Source organism: Ruditapes philippinarum, unplaced genomic scaffold, assembly GCF_026571515.1.
Source record: "Ruditapes philippinarum isolate M1 unplaced genomic scaffold, ASM2657151v2 ctg2458_1_1_1_1, whole genome shotgun sequence".
Lineage (NCBI taxonomy): Eukaryota > Metazoa > Mollusca > Bivalvia > Venerida > Veneridae > Ruditapes > Ruditapes philippinarum.
In genome coordinates this window covers 83,158-98,984 of record NW_026862651.1, presented here as the reverse complement: position 1 = coordinate 98,984, position 15,827 = coordinate 83,158, and the positions used below count along the sequence as shown (strand labels likewise).

Sequence of the window (15,827 nt, the reverse complement as noted above, 5' to 3'; positions counted from 1 at the left end):
CTTGTACATGGTGTAGAGGTTACAGGTCAGGTACAAAAACACAAACAAATTCCCGGGGTTTTTCCACTTTTATGCATAAATCGTACACAAATAGAAGTATTGGCCGAGCACTGGGCTGGTCGAGCACAGGTACTGTGACTCTACGAGTTACCTCCCTTCGGGCAAACGGAGAAAGAAAAATTTGATCTAAATGGCCACTGGTATTATATATGATCGTTTCCAAAAAAATGTTATGTACACTTAAAATATTAATTACTTTGACTATCATCTATAGTTCATATTGTTTTGTTTTTCCTAATTTCAGGCAATGTTCGCGCCTTGATCTTCTGCCGTAGGGCTTTGCTTGTTTCAGGCTCTAGATATCTAGACCATACTGTGAACAATCGCATCTTCTCGGCTCTTTCCGTCAAACTTCGGATATTAATGTGGCATGAAGGAAAAAGATACTTATATAAAAATTCTGTTAATGTAAAATGAATTGCTGAAATACGTGTGTATCAATTTGTTTATCAAAAACTGATAATAAGATTATTCACGGATACTCAGTTTTATCTTAAGAAATCGTTTTCAAGTCTGTATAAGAATTTAATTTATTATATAGACTCTTCTTAATTATAAATGAAATATTGAGAAATATTGATGAAATAAAAACGTATTTTCATTTTCCGTATTTTCACTGTAAAAGTTTTATTTTTCACTGCTGTGAAACATATTTTCCGTATTTTCACTGGTGTTTGCCGGTCTACTTGCTGCGATATACAGCTAATATGCAAAATTTGACGGAAAGTCATTCAAATTCTGATGTCAGATAATAGAAAATGTATATAATAAACACAAAATTCAAGTTTTCCCACACATACAGGATTTACTTTCATCTTGTGGTATGAAAATTATCATATTTTACTCGTGGCTACCACCACTCATGAAATATTTATTTTCATACCACTCGATGAAAATAAATACTGTATTTATACAAAAAACAAAAACAAAAAACTTGAATATACTCTATATAAGAATTTTATAAACTGTATAAGAACACTATCAACACATTGATGACAAAGTCAGCCCTTTTCAACATGTACATGTATTGAGCAGTTATGTTTATTTGGACTCATTTAGCTGTAACATGATCTGTTATTGTGTTACATGTGACTATATAAATAAATAGGTAAACAGTCATGTATATCAATCTTTCACTGTAAAATAACTTCCAACTTTTGAAAAAGTAACACGTACGTCTATTTATATATAGTATTTACCTCCACTGATAGTCTCATTAACTTGACTACACTTTATAGTACTCATCGTGCGTCTAGAATCAGAATCACTATATCATTTACTGCAAGCCTATACAATTCAAATTTTATGAGCTATTTTGATTATATGCATCTTTTACTTTCTACGGCTGTTGCTTGTTTTTGTTTTGCGATTTACACAGTAGTACCGCGTAGCCTCAATGCAGAATTATTACTGGTTCCCAGTTCATATATGCTAAACCGTACTGTTTCAATTTTCGTATATTTTGTTAGAAAGGGAGGTAATTCTTATACAAGTTATTGTAAATAATACAATAAACCCCGCTCTATGTCTCATTAATTCATAGGATTTTTATGATATTTTTGCAACTAAACACTTAAAGTAGAGTAATCAAAAATAATGTTTTACTTGCATATATTAGATCTACATTAATAATAAGTTCAACGCAACGTCCGCCGTGATTGCGTGTAAATATTTTTAATAGGTCAAAGTCTTGTTAACCAGGCTGTTTTAATTTATGAATGTAAGAATTTGCAGCCCAAATTAATAATTCCAACAAAAAAAACAACAACAAAAAGCAACAACAAAAAACAACAACAACATTTCTTCTTTTCTTCTATATTATATTATAATTATAACAAATAAATAAACACATGCAGGCCTGGTTCGATCCGGAGAGTAAATAGATAAAAAAGGAGACCAGTCAAGAACATGGACTACATATAGTATTTGAAAAATGCAAAATAGAGAAAAACAGAATCCCTAAAGAAAGTCCACCACGCAAAATTGAAAATCTTGCAAGCTCGCCCACTGTCCACACCACCCTATCACCGGCTTAAGCAGAATTAAATTTTAAATACGGAAAAAATGAAAATTTGAACATAGAAAAATCCACAGATGTGTTCATACGGCGGTTAACATGGAACCTACAATGTGACACAGTAGTGCCATTTCATGAAAAGCGGCGTGTGGTCCCCAAGTAAAAGAAAGCGTGTGTCCTAAACGAGAAAACAATGGGCGAAACTAAATAAAATGGAATTTTGGAAGGGAATATGAGATTATGAAGCCTGCATATCACAGACAAGACGCCAAACGACAAATCTAAAAAGCAGGCAACATATCCTAAGGGTGATTATACAGAATTCAAATAGGAATACTGGAACCACCCAAGTTGAAAAGGCCATATAGAAGGAACTAAAAATACCACATAACATGTTTACACAACAATAATGTCGTGCTGAACGATCTACAAGGATCGAAAATATAACATCATGATTAAATGTACGGGGAGAATTTTTACATCATCATTTCCCACTCTAAGCACGTGTTTTAGTGGGGTTGTATTAGAATATGTTAAGCGAATAAATTAATATATAAATAACACATGGGTTTGTGGGTAACAGTAAAAATATCAACCCGAGGAAATTACGCCGTGTATAACAGTATTTTTTATGAGGGATGATATTTTTTACAGTTACTCACGAATCCATATGTGTTATTTATTTTTTTCCCAAAATGTCCAGGCATTATAGTCGCACGGATAATAATAAAATGAATTAAGATTACACAATAATTTACTTATTTGCATGTGATTTATTTTTTTGGCACACCGTATAACATTTTTGAACTTATTGCCTCCTTCGATAAGGTTTTGACAAGTATTAAAAACTCTGTCTCAAGTTTGAAATTAAACAATTGTCGATTTGCAAAGTACTTTCAAAGATAATATTTCACTTGTTGTGAATATCAAGCGCAGTACTATAACTTTTCATTGAGAATGTGCACAATTCTTCACATAACCATTTGTAACGTTGTGCAATAATTAATGTAATTTTTTTTATGTAATTAAGAGTAATTGTGACACATATTTAATTCACGAATGTATTATATGCATCGTTGAATTGCTTTAAATGGCTCTTTAAATAATTGATTTGCTCATGTTATACATTAATAATGCTATTTCTAAAACTTGACCTGTTAACAGACATCACAATTGATTATATTTATTTTATACTAGTGTACGAAGGAGCACTCATATATATTTTGACTACCGTTTGTATGTAATATTTAATTAGTTCTCTGTGTCTCTTGTATGTCATTTATATAGCTATTAATACGTTGGTACTTTTGAATGATAATGTGTAGTTCAGTCAAGATTGTTTGACGTTTTCATAATAACTTTAGCACACGAATTTCTTCCGTAGCCAGTCTTTTACAACGTTTAGAGGAAACAATGTAAGCCTGGAGATAAAACACAATATTTCAAACAAGATGAAACAATATAGGTTTGGCAACAATCACAATATCTTGAGCAACATAAAACAATGAAGGTCTGATCGTATATCTCCAACAAAACGAAACAATAAAAACCTGGCAACAACACACAATATCGCGAAAAAGGTGAAACCATATAAGTCTGACAACAAAACACAATATCACCAACAAGACGAAACAATATAGGTCCAGCAACAAAACGCAATAACTCGAACAACATAAAACTTTGTAAGTGTGGCAACAAAACACAAGATCAACAAGAATAAAGAATGAAAACCTAGCAACAAAACACAATATTTGAAACAAGATAAAACAAATAAAACAAAAACAATCCCTACAACAAGATGTCACGTAAGTCTGGCTACAAAACAGAATATCTACAAGAATAAACAATGAAAATCCGGCAACAAACACAATATCTGCAACAAGATAAAACCATATAAGTCTGGCACCAAAACACAATATCTGCAACAAGAATAAACAATGAAAACCCGGCAACAAAACACAATATCTGCAACAAGATAAAACCATATAAGTCTGGCACCAAAACACAATATCTGCAACAAGAATAAACAATGAAAACCCGGCAACAAAACACAATATCTGCAACAAGATAAAACCATGTAAGTCTGGCAACAAAACACAATTTTCTGCAACAACATAAAATTTTGCAAGTCTAGCAACAAAACACAATATCTGCAACAAGATAAAATCAATCACGTATGTCTGGCAACAAAACCCAATATCTACAAAAGATAAAACCATGTAAGTGTGGCAACAATACATAATATATACAACAAGATAAAACCATGTAAGTCTGACAACAAATCACAATGTCTCCAATAAGATGAATGTTATGTTTATAACACTATCCTTTGTCCAAAAGATATTTACATTGCGGTTTAAATCTTGATATTTATTGTGTCAAAATATTTTTTTTTCAAAACTCCTTTATTATATTTAAACAAAACTGTGCTGAGATAAGTTTTGAGAGAAGGTAAGCAATTTTAAAGTGCACCAAAGTTTAATGTTTGTTAATTTGAGGACAGTTTATATGTGAAAAAAGTCGAGGGCCTCCGATATAAAGCTATATACACTTGAATTTAATTTATTTGTTTGTTTTAGGTAAACTTAAAACATTCTGTTTGTATGCGTCTTATATCGTTTTTTTGTCACTTTTACATGTTAGATTATACAGAATTCTCTTCAGATAAAAGTTTACCAAAGTGTTACACATCCTATAGATGAAAAATTTAATAAAATGAAGGTGTAGAGCATAGCAAATATGTTGAATTTGAATAAATAAAAAAGTATTAACATTATAAGGCAAAACACCCACGATATTGTATAGAAGTCTTACAATATTTGTACATTCTGATATAATGTTATAGAGCACGTCCAGAACATGTTTGCCAACCATCGCCCACTTTGTTATAAATAGAACCCAACATTCTGCTATTGATGGATTGCTCATAACGGCGTGACATGTATGGAATACAAAGATGTTTGAGTCAATTCTAATGTAAGTATTTTTCTTCAGCTTATCTTACTTACTAAAAGCTTGGAATATAAAATAGTTATTTTATTTGTTTATGCATGTAAATATAAATTTGCTCAAGTGCTTCTCATTTTATGGACGAGTGAAAAAGAGCCGAGGTACAGATAAAGGGTAGCAGAAAGTCTTGGGGAGGACTGAATGCAAATGTGTAAGAATTTGGACTCAGCCCTTTTACTACTTATCATTAAGAAAAACCTGTTGTTTCTATAAACTCTGATTACAATGTAGAAAGTAACAAGGGGCCAGATGTTGCGACTACGGCAGATGAGACAGTATAGACCTTTTTACAACACGATCTTTCCATAGAAACGGAAATAGCATTTCAAGCATGCGCATTCTGCGAAGGACAAAAACAATAACTAACGAATAGGTTTCAGCAGCATTCAAAAAAATTCTGTTCTTGCAGATATTTAATTAGAATGTTTGGTTTCTTATCAAATAGGCTTATGCGGGACAAACAGTATGCAGGGCAGTGTTTGAGAATATAATTTTCAATGATCGCTAGCTGCTTTTACGACATAGATTTGCACTTTGAAATTGCAACTTGAACCTGTGAACCACGCTCGACTGAGGAAACTGCGTGCATTAAACTATTGCTCATGAAGTGCCTGTGCTACACAAGAACGTCTGCATGATTTGATTGCCCGTGTCTTAATTGTTGCTCTTCTCTGTTCTGTTTGTTAATATCTAAGATAGGTTATAACAATTTATGGACCGTCTTCACACGCTAAAATTTCTGTTTGTTTGTCAAGATCCAACTTGTAGAAATCATTAGTTTCTCAGATTTAGGTAGGGCAAACTATTAAGCGTTGTTATTTTATTCATTTTAACCCTTCAATAAAAACCTAAAACGATTGTTTACCAAAAATTGCTGAACAGCTCTGACCTGGGTGGTCTATTTAACCTCTAACGTGACGTGTTTTTAGCTTATCAAATACTGTTAATTTATTCCCACACCACTAAATAAGATGACAGATATATTCTTAAATAAAAGATTTTCAATGTTCAACATTACCCCGTGATTGCTTGTTTATGTGTTTTTAATTTTTAATCCGCTAATAAAAATATATTTAATGACGTGATTTTGCGTTTGATTGCTTTTAAAAAGGAAAGATGATATTATCAGTCGCGTTGTAAAATTGTTGATTTTTTTAACATAAAACATACTCTACTGATTTTAGTGATGACTCAAATTTCAGTAACATATTGAAGCACTGCTTATTTGATTGTTATTGACAAAACTGGTATATAATGTTGTTGATTCTTCTCAAAAGGCATTGCATTACAAGTACTTTAAGACTTTATTGAATGTTGAACAATATTTAAGTTTAGATTTAGCATATACCGGTAGGTAGAGAAAAGCTATTTCTGATTTTCGCTGTTTATGTCATAATCTTATGGTAGAAAATAGTAGACATGTTGAAATAGATAGAGATTTAAGATATTGAAAACAAATGAGCCGTGCCACGACAAAACCAACATAATGGGTTTGCGACCAGCATGGATCCAGACCAGCCTGCGCATCCGCGCAGTCTGATCAGGATCCATGCTGTTCGCTTACTAACCCTATTACAAGTAGAGAAACTGATAGCGAACAGCATGGATCCTGATCAGACTGCGCGGATGCGCAGGCTGGTCTGGATCCATGCTGGTCGCAAACGCACTATGTTGGTTTTGTCGTGACACGGCTCAAATATTCATGTTATTGAGGATGACTATCATTTTTCTTCGAATGTTCACTATATAACAATATCAAAGGTGTATATTTCAAAGATACATGGTTACATCACTATTCCTATCATTTATTTTATTCCCTCAAGTCATCAACAATAATATATGAAGTAATATCAATCGCTAAATAATTATATCATTTAATGAATATAAGAAAGGAAGAGCTTAATACTGTATAATCAATAACTGAATCCATTAAATTTAGCTACAAATGTATTTGCAATTTATCACTCTATTGTTTGGATTGTATTGTTGTACTTTGTTTTACTAGAAATAATCTGAAACTAATACTACTGCAGCTAGATTTTGAAGTGCCGTAAAATCAAATCTCGTGAAAAAATACATGCATCTCGCCAGAATTCATCAAAATGTTCTAATATTTGTATAACTGGGATGTGAAATTGTATAATTGTGATGTACATTGTATATCTGGGATATGAAATTGTATAATTGGGATGTAAAATTGTGTTACTGGGATGTGGAATTGTATGACTGGGATGTGAAATTGAATAACTGGGATTTTTTTCGTATTCATTATGTCTAATTGCACTACTTCTTGGCCGTTTTTCGTCTCAGTTATACAATTTCACTTCCAAGTTAAATAAATTTCAATTCCCAGATATACAATTTCACTTCCCAGTTATACATTTTTGTTTGTGTGTTAATGCTTTTGGATAGGGTTAAGTGGGGAGGAGAAATTGGTGATAGAATACCTTGCCTTTCGTGCATAGTGTTACAGATTTAAGGCGACATTTAGATTTAGATATGTTGAATTATTCTTGAATATTCTTCACTAACAATCGATGTTAAAATCGATGTATCAAATGCTGCCATAATGATAGACTGAGAAATATTTTACAGCTCAATGCAAGATATGAACACTTGCCTCTTATATAATCAAAGTCTATTTGTATGATACACTAAAATCTTTCTTTGGAACGCAAGCTTGGAATATTTTAGAAAGAATCCCTATTACTACATGTATAGTAATAAAAATGTTATCTGCAATACATTATATGGGTAAATTCAAATCGACATTAATTATCCCCCGGCGGAAAGGGAAAATTACTGCTAAGCAATGTAGAAATGAAGTTAGAAATAAAACACAGCAACAAAATAGCACCGACTTTAAAGTATCTCCTTATAGGCACATTTAGTGTTAGAAGTGAATAATGTTGTTAAAATGGATTAAGACAATGTAATTTGCATACCATAAAAAACTTAACGTTGGATTTGAAACAATTTGTTTTGTAAACAAACTGGTATTTTGAAAGCAAAAGATGGCCCAGCTTTTTGACTTTGGAAATTGTAGCAAGAAACCAAATGAGCCACGTCACGACAAAACCAACATAATGGGTTTGCGACCAGCATGGATCCAGACCAGTCTGCGCATCTGCGCAGTCTGATCAGGATCCATGCTGTTCGCTATCAGTTTCTTGACTTGTTATAGGGTCTGTAAGCGAACGGCATGGATCCTGATCAGACTGCGCAGGCTGGTCTGGATTCATGCTGGTCGCAAACTCATTATGTTGGTTTTGTCGTGACGCGTCAAATACAGAATATGGAAGTCAAAATAGTACTTTGTTTACGTATTGCTACCTTTATGAGATATTATTTCTCATTCAGCCCTATTACTCGAGTGATAAGCATCTAACCTGCATACAATTCATTATTAAACTCCGTTTTTATCTCATGTAAAGAAAAAAAAATCTGAGATAAATTCCAGCACAAGCCACCAGAAGAGTTTTAAATGTTTATTTAGTTCGAATTATCTTTGAATTATGTAGGTATATATTGCACAACAGTATAAGTTTAAAACACTTGATTTGATAATTATGTATATATAAATGCTATATGAGACTCTGTAGAACATGTTTAGATATCTGTATGGAATGTATTATTAAATGTTAATTGAATTTATGTTAGAAAATGCGTTAAGATACACACATCGAAGGTGTTTATTAACTGCGAAAAAAAAACATGCATAGACGTATAAAATTATGCTGCTGTTTGCAAGTTTCTTTTTTTTCAGGGCGCCATTCTAAAATACCTGATTGGAATGACTGCACGGGAAATGACTAGACGCGCATACGTGTATACTTTTCTTGCACGAATCGTTCACGATTATTTAAAAGATAACAACAACAGCAACAACAAAAAGTTAAAAGTGTTACATGAACGTTTTATCCATCACTTCTAATGATATAAGATGAAAATTATATTTTACATAACACAGCGTAAACACGTAAACTTGTCAATATTTGTAGAGGAAAACCTTCTTATTATAAAAGTGTTTTATGCGTATAAAGTTTCAAATGACTAATAAATCATTAAAGTCATTTAAATATTTGGTTACAGAAGATTAAATATACCTCTACGTATTTGTTAAAGCGTTTAATTTTTAATTTTCAGAAATTGGAAACTTTAACAAAAACACTGTGCCATAACATACAGCTTGGAGAAATTTAATGGTCGCAGTAATTTATTATTACTAAATTTACAAAAGAAGCACATTTTTGTATTATAACAGAAAAAAAGGAATAGAATTTCGAAAACAATCATGTCAAACTGAACTGAATTCGCGTTTGTAATTCATAGCGGAACAGTATTATTCATACTAGTGTTTTATTTTATTCTAAAAGTCCCATACATTGTCATCGGTATCATTCATTTGAAAGAAATAATGTTTACTTTCAGTAACAAAATGTAATAGAAATCAAGGTAAAAGTATAAAGTTACAATTTATTTTCTATTACATGCTGCTATAAATTGCCATAATAAGTGCTATAACATGAGATATCAAACTGTGTATATAATGTGCATTTAATGTTATCATTGATTTATACATGATGGACAATCTGAACTCTATTTATACGACCTGGAATATATATCTGGTGCTTTTATCGGGGTAAGTGACAGATATTTTTTATTCACATTCTTCGATTTTTTTTAAAATAGAATGTATTTTTTGTTTTAGAATATAAAATAAAAACATTAATGTCACCACTCGCGAGCATTGTCTTAAGTGCAATTGGTACACACTTATCTAGTGTAGACATGGTTTTTGATATATTTTTGATTCAATTTACAATTTACAAATATGTCTATGTGGGGCGGCAGATAATATCAATTGAAAATACATTGTAAATAAGGACATTGTTTATAAATACAAACAAACATGATATGTAAAATGTTGCTTGTCATTTTTCCATTGTTTTTCTGATTCAAATAGTTCGATATGTAATTATTTTGTTTCGTGTATAATGTCATTAACCATTTTCTAACAAGTAACTTATGGTGTGTAATTATAATTATAATATACATTTGCTTTATAGTTCATTACAAATCACGATAAAGAATAAATATATATATTATTTTAACATATCTTTAACTTACATTAACGTGTTTATCTACAATTTCGATTACTCAGTCAGTAAAATATTTCTCATAAATTGCATTTCTATAAAGCATATTTATGGAATTATATTATTTTGATTTATTTATCATTTATTCATTACAAGAGTCGAAATGAATTCTGAAATAAAGAAAAACGGAATCCCAACAGCAGAATTGAAAATGTTGCAGGCTCGGTTTTATTGAGCCTGTTCATGGACGGTACAAGAAAGTCCAAGTTACCGCCTACGCCCCCTAGCACCGGCTTATGCACAATTCAACATTAAATCATGGTAATGGTGAAGTTTTTTTTATTTAGAAACGTCCGCAGATGTGTTCATACGTTATCATGGAACCGTCAATGTGACACGTTAGTACCATTCCATGAAAAGCGGCGTATGGACCCCAATTAAAAAAATGCGGGTGCCGTAAACGAGAAAAAAAACGTCGTTTTCTAAACGACTTTTATTTTACAATTATTTGGTAAAAATGTTGCTAATTTAATCATATGTAGAAATCTAATATCAAATTATTTCCTATTTAGTACAGTTTATAGCTTTGTGCTTCACATTTACATTAAAGCATAACCGTTGTTGATATTTAGATTTAAAATCCATGACTATTCATATTTATTTAGTTAAATTCATTCTCAATAACGGATCCATAGTGCAACAATTTACACAGGCGTCGGCTTAATTTGAAGTGATTTTTTTTAAAGAATGTTTTGCCAAATTTATTTGATGATAGCGTGTCTGGTGCCGTTATATTATCTTTGTATCATGACAATTGGTTAGTTACTTCGTTTTCTATTTCACTTTACGACAACTTCGTAATGAAAATCAGATATGGACCATTCCGTGATAGATTAATCATTAACTTTCTACGAATAATAGCCCCTTTCTCACGAAAGGTTTTTCTCATATTCGGTAACTAATAAACAAATTAATCATATAACAGAAAACAAAAATACAATTACATGTTTGTACAAAGTGGCGTGTACAAATAAGACATGATACTGCCCCAATGTTTGTAGGCAAAACTTATGCTTTAACATACATTAAATGAGCCGCGTCACGAGAAAACCTACATAATGGGTTTGCGACCAGCATGGATCCAGACCAGCCTGCGCATCCGCGCAGTCTGATCAGGATCCATGCTGTTCGCTTACCAACCCTATTACAAGAAGAGATTGCGAACAGCATGGATCCTGATCAGACTGCGCGGATGCGCAGGCTGGTCTGGATCCATGCTGGTCGCAAACCCACTATGTTGGTTTTGTCATGACGCGGCTCATTTATAAAATAATATGACAATACAAAATCGCATCCTTAGCAAGAGGCGATGAAACCTTTAATTTCACACTGATGCAGTATTCTTGATAAATACTGGGGTCTTCTTGACAGGAACATAGGAAAATATGTCTTAGAACAGTAATGCATCTGTATCGGGGTTTCCGAATTTCCAAAATGCGGATTTAAATGTTTCCATCCAGACAAAGTTTTATGATGTATTTCATATTAATTTGTTTTTATATAGATAAAATGATGGTGGATAGATGATATTGGAGTCAGTGTATTTTTTTGTCGTGCTTTAGAGACACTCTTTTTGGCATTTTAGAATCTTCTATCGACCATTCTTATCTAACTTATCATAGAAAATCCTCATTTCCTTAATTTATAGACTATAAAAGTACTGCTAATACATTATTAACGGTCTACGGTTTTATTTATCAAATATAACACCTACATATTGAAACCCGATGTTATTAGTATTTAAAAAAAAATTAATTCATAATCATCAAAATACAACATTAAAGAATGTTTGCTTATCTTTGACTATACTGAGATAGCCCAGGGGTGTCTGAAATAATAAACGAAGGAGCAACTGAGGTCTATATCCACCAGCGCCGAATGCCCTTTGCAGCGTCAGTGAGCGAGACCAGGGTCTTTTATTCCAAAGACCCAGGTGTGACGTAAACAAAAAACAAACACTATAGAGTCTTTTTCATCGAGTCGATCGAATATAACTGTTTAAGACAAAAAAAAGCAATAAATATACTCATTCAAATTACCGTTTAAAACGAGCCTTTTATGACATATTATTTTCGCTCATAAGAGTTACACAGTAGGTGGTTTTAATTGCAAGCTATATAGTTACAATCTATAATCTTAAATGTATGAATCTAAATGCAAATCAAAATTTACTCTTAATGATCTTATTTTATTTTTGAACGATTGAAGGATATACAATACTAATCAAATTGGTATAAGTTTACGTAATTACTGATTTACTGGTGAAATAATTCAACTGTTCTAAAAGGCACACTCTAATGTTACTGATTTTATGCGCACAAACACTGAAATTCATAAAATCTCCAAACCTCTTTACTGTATCTAGTTACGATATATAGCCACTTTGTACAATGCAAATATCCAAGGTAAGTAAACAAAGTTCAAGTGCTTTAAAGCCTAATGTTTCGTTATATTGAGCTTGTTTTTTTGGGGTTCGCCTTATATATTTTTATATTTTTGCATAAAATATCACAGCAAAATACTTATCAGCTTTTATGCTAAAGTTAAACTAAACACACATTTTTTATACAGAAAAAACATTAAATAATAAAGCATATGATTAAATTGGAAATTAACGATAACTTAAAGAAGTTTAGTATAGTCAAGGGTACGTGAAATTATTGTTGTGATTATGTGACGGAGACAGGGGAAATCATTGGCAACGTTCGCCCACTTAATGTAAATGTAATTGTTGAATAACTCACATCAGTGTAGTAATTATATTTGACTGGTTAATGGTAAGTATTGTATAGTATGCTTCACATATTATTGCTTTATGCGGGTTTTACACCCGAAAAGAAATAATCACGATTGCTTTTATGTATATTTCCTCGTCAAATTGAATAGTGGCGAACAAATACTTAACTGAATATTATCATAGTTAATAAAGATCAAATGATCCATATTTTTTTTGATGAAATCAGTTAAAAATATTCATGTTTATTCCTTTAGGTATTGACCATTGTGTTCAATAAATAGACCTCTGTTGTAAATGGTATATATAAGCATTGTTAGAAAAATGTAAGAAATACAGCATAGAACATTTCAGACCGTATAGGAAGCTGTTTTGAGTAACAGAAAACACATTTACCCGTTCATAGCTAATTCTGTATGTGAAATCTGACCCGCCCAGATTTAATTGTAAAAATGTCATACACATGATCATGAACTAAGGTGGCCAATAAAATTTTTTCCATATGCACACAGTTATTTGTATTGTATGTTCTGGCTTACTATTTAGAAGCAGACAAGGTACTGCTCTTACCCTTTCATGCTAAATAAGTCAAATATTATTCGAGGGCGGATATATAACTAAATTGGTTTTATCTTTAAACGTATCAGATAAAGATATTGGTTAACAATGATATTTAAAGGAACTTGTATTTTACATACCTTAAGTACCATACTATCATAAATACGACCTGTTAATGTTTGTTAAGGCAAGCCTACTTTATTTTTATAGCTTGTTGATGAAATTTGCATTTTAAGTGGTTATTAAAACGTTGTATCTAAAGTTAAACATGTTGGTCTTCTAGGTATCATTGGTGTAATATTTTAGTTTTGTATTTGAAAATTAAACTATAACACATCGTTTCTGATAAACTGTTAATATTACAAAAAAAATCTTATTTGTATCACAAAATGCTAATGAGAAAAGTTGTTGTTTTCTATAAATATTTTTGACAGCTGTAATTGTGATTTTATCTAACAAAATAAAAGGTGAAGTGAGATGATTAAAATAGAATAGAATAAGTCAGCATGTTCCACAGTTTATTTACTATTACGTGAAGCTACAAAATCTTATACCATAGGGTATAAATCTATATTTTATCATGATAACATTGAATGAACGTGCTATAAGGATGTAAAAGTATACCTCATTGAAAATAAACATTAAGGATAAAATACTTGTAGATTTAGGGTAAGTGTCTATATTTATCCATGACTTTTGAGATTTATTTAACATACATGTCATACATGTAGATGTGTCTAAACTATGAACGTATATTTCATTATATAGATGTAAAGCAATGTCCTAAAACTAACCTTTCTGTAATCATCTTTATTTTAAATCAGTTGTTTTTGTTACAATAATCTGGTAAATTTATCAATATACTTCAGCTTTTTTAAATCTCAGGATAGTGATGGAATGAGGGTTTCTTTTTAAATTACTTTATTTCAAAAGCAGTTAATAATGATGTTAATAAATTCGCTGTCTTCCGATCGTTACATGCGCATCAAGTTTCTTTTTGTAACAAGATAAAGCGAATAGAAAATGTTCTTTAATTTTGTACATTACACGCTGTTGTAAAATTGCCTTATCAATTGCTATACTGTAGGGTTTCTGACTATTTATACCACGTTATCATTGATTTATAGCATCGTAAAATGTGAGAAATCATATTATACTTATAATATCCTAGCTGGACTAAATGGTTTAAGTTATACAGTAAGTGCCTTTATTTTTTATTAAAGTTTCTTGGGTTTTTAAAAATGTACTAGAATGTTTATAATATACCTCTTGAGATCGTATATTATGGCAAGTTTAAAGTCCCTAATACACCTGCGTGTTTCCAATCAGGTTTTCACTGTGTTTTTTTTTTCATATTATAAAAAAACTTATCTTCCTATTTTATTTTAAACATTTTCTATAGAATATATACTAACATGGTAAAGCCCTGACTTATTAACTAATCAGTCGCACCCGTAACGGCATATTTATATATATTATGTAATATAATTAAAATGTGCAAGCTTATCCATGCAGTTCGATGCACATAATATTTGAATTACCAGTTAAAATGATTTAAATGTTGCTATTTCAGTGGGTAAACATTTAAATGTAGCTATTCAAATTTCGGTTGTAAAATTAAAGTCCTCCTATTTAAATCATATTATTTCTTGATTTGCGTGGTGAAAGGTACATTCAAGTTCGTAACTTATATCTGATGGTGTTTCTACTATACATTGTATATTATGTTTACACCAGTTTTATAAATGGAGTTATTCTAGACTGCTATAAAACAACAATAATAATAAAAAACATAAACAACAACCATTAAAAATAATAATCATGAAACAATTCCATGTTCGTGTGGGGGTATTCTCACTCTCTAAGATATAACAAAACCGTTTTACTTTAACACATTATTATGCAATAAATGGGTGAGGTTTCAGAATTATGATTATGAACTTATAGGCAATTTGTGTGTGCATTTTTAACACTCTGTTGCCATTTAATTAACTATTTATAATGTAGCAGGTCACATATATTAAGTTATGTAGTTTTTATAAGCATGTTCTTCTAGGATTAGGAGAAAATGGCATCACAGATACAAATCTCCAAAATATCGTTATGACAATTTCATATCATATATTTCTTTTTTACATCTTGTCAGGGATATAAAAAGTTAAATTTGTGTCTGACTAACATTGCATACTCTTATTTTATTAAAATATATTGTACATTTCTTCTTTTTTTTTGCAAATCATATAAAAAAGAAAAAAAAGTATTTTTGCCTACGTTATACGCTACTGTATCG

The 15,827-nt window shown here is 31.2% G+C and overlaps 2 protein-coding genes across 5 annotated transcripts in view; one reads left to right on the top strand and one right to left on the bottom strand.

Moving 5' to 3' along the window:
* LOC132719720 (structural maintenance of chromosomes protein 6-like) overlaps window positions 1–375 on the bottom strand; it is a 57,536-nt gene extending 57,161 nt beyond the window's left edge. For both annotated transcript variants that reach the window (XM_060703569.1, XM_060703570.1), the window contains exon 1: window positions 257–375. The gene's annotated coding sequence lies outside the window, so the exon portion shown is untranslated. The remainder of the gene's footprint in view (window positions 1–256) is intronic.
* Window positions 376–9,581: 9,206 nt separating this feature from the next.
* LOC132719719 (prostaglandin E2 receptor EP2 subtype-like) overlaps window positions 9,582–15,827 on the top strand; it is a 50,415-nt gene continuing 44,169 nt past the window's right edge. The window contains exon 1 of one of the 3 annotated variants that reach the window (XM_060703565.1): window positions 9,582–9,728. The gene's annotated coding sequence lies outside the window, so the exon portion shown is untranslated. Of the gene's footprint in view, window positions 9,729–13,923; window positions 14,207–14,709; window positions 14,735–15,827 lie in introns of those variants that run through there. The other 2 variants (XM_060703562.1, XM_060703568.1) reach the window with 2 other exon arrangements.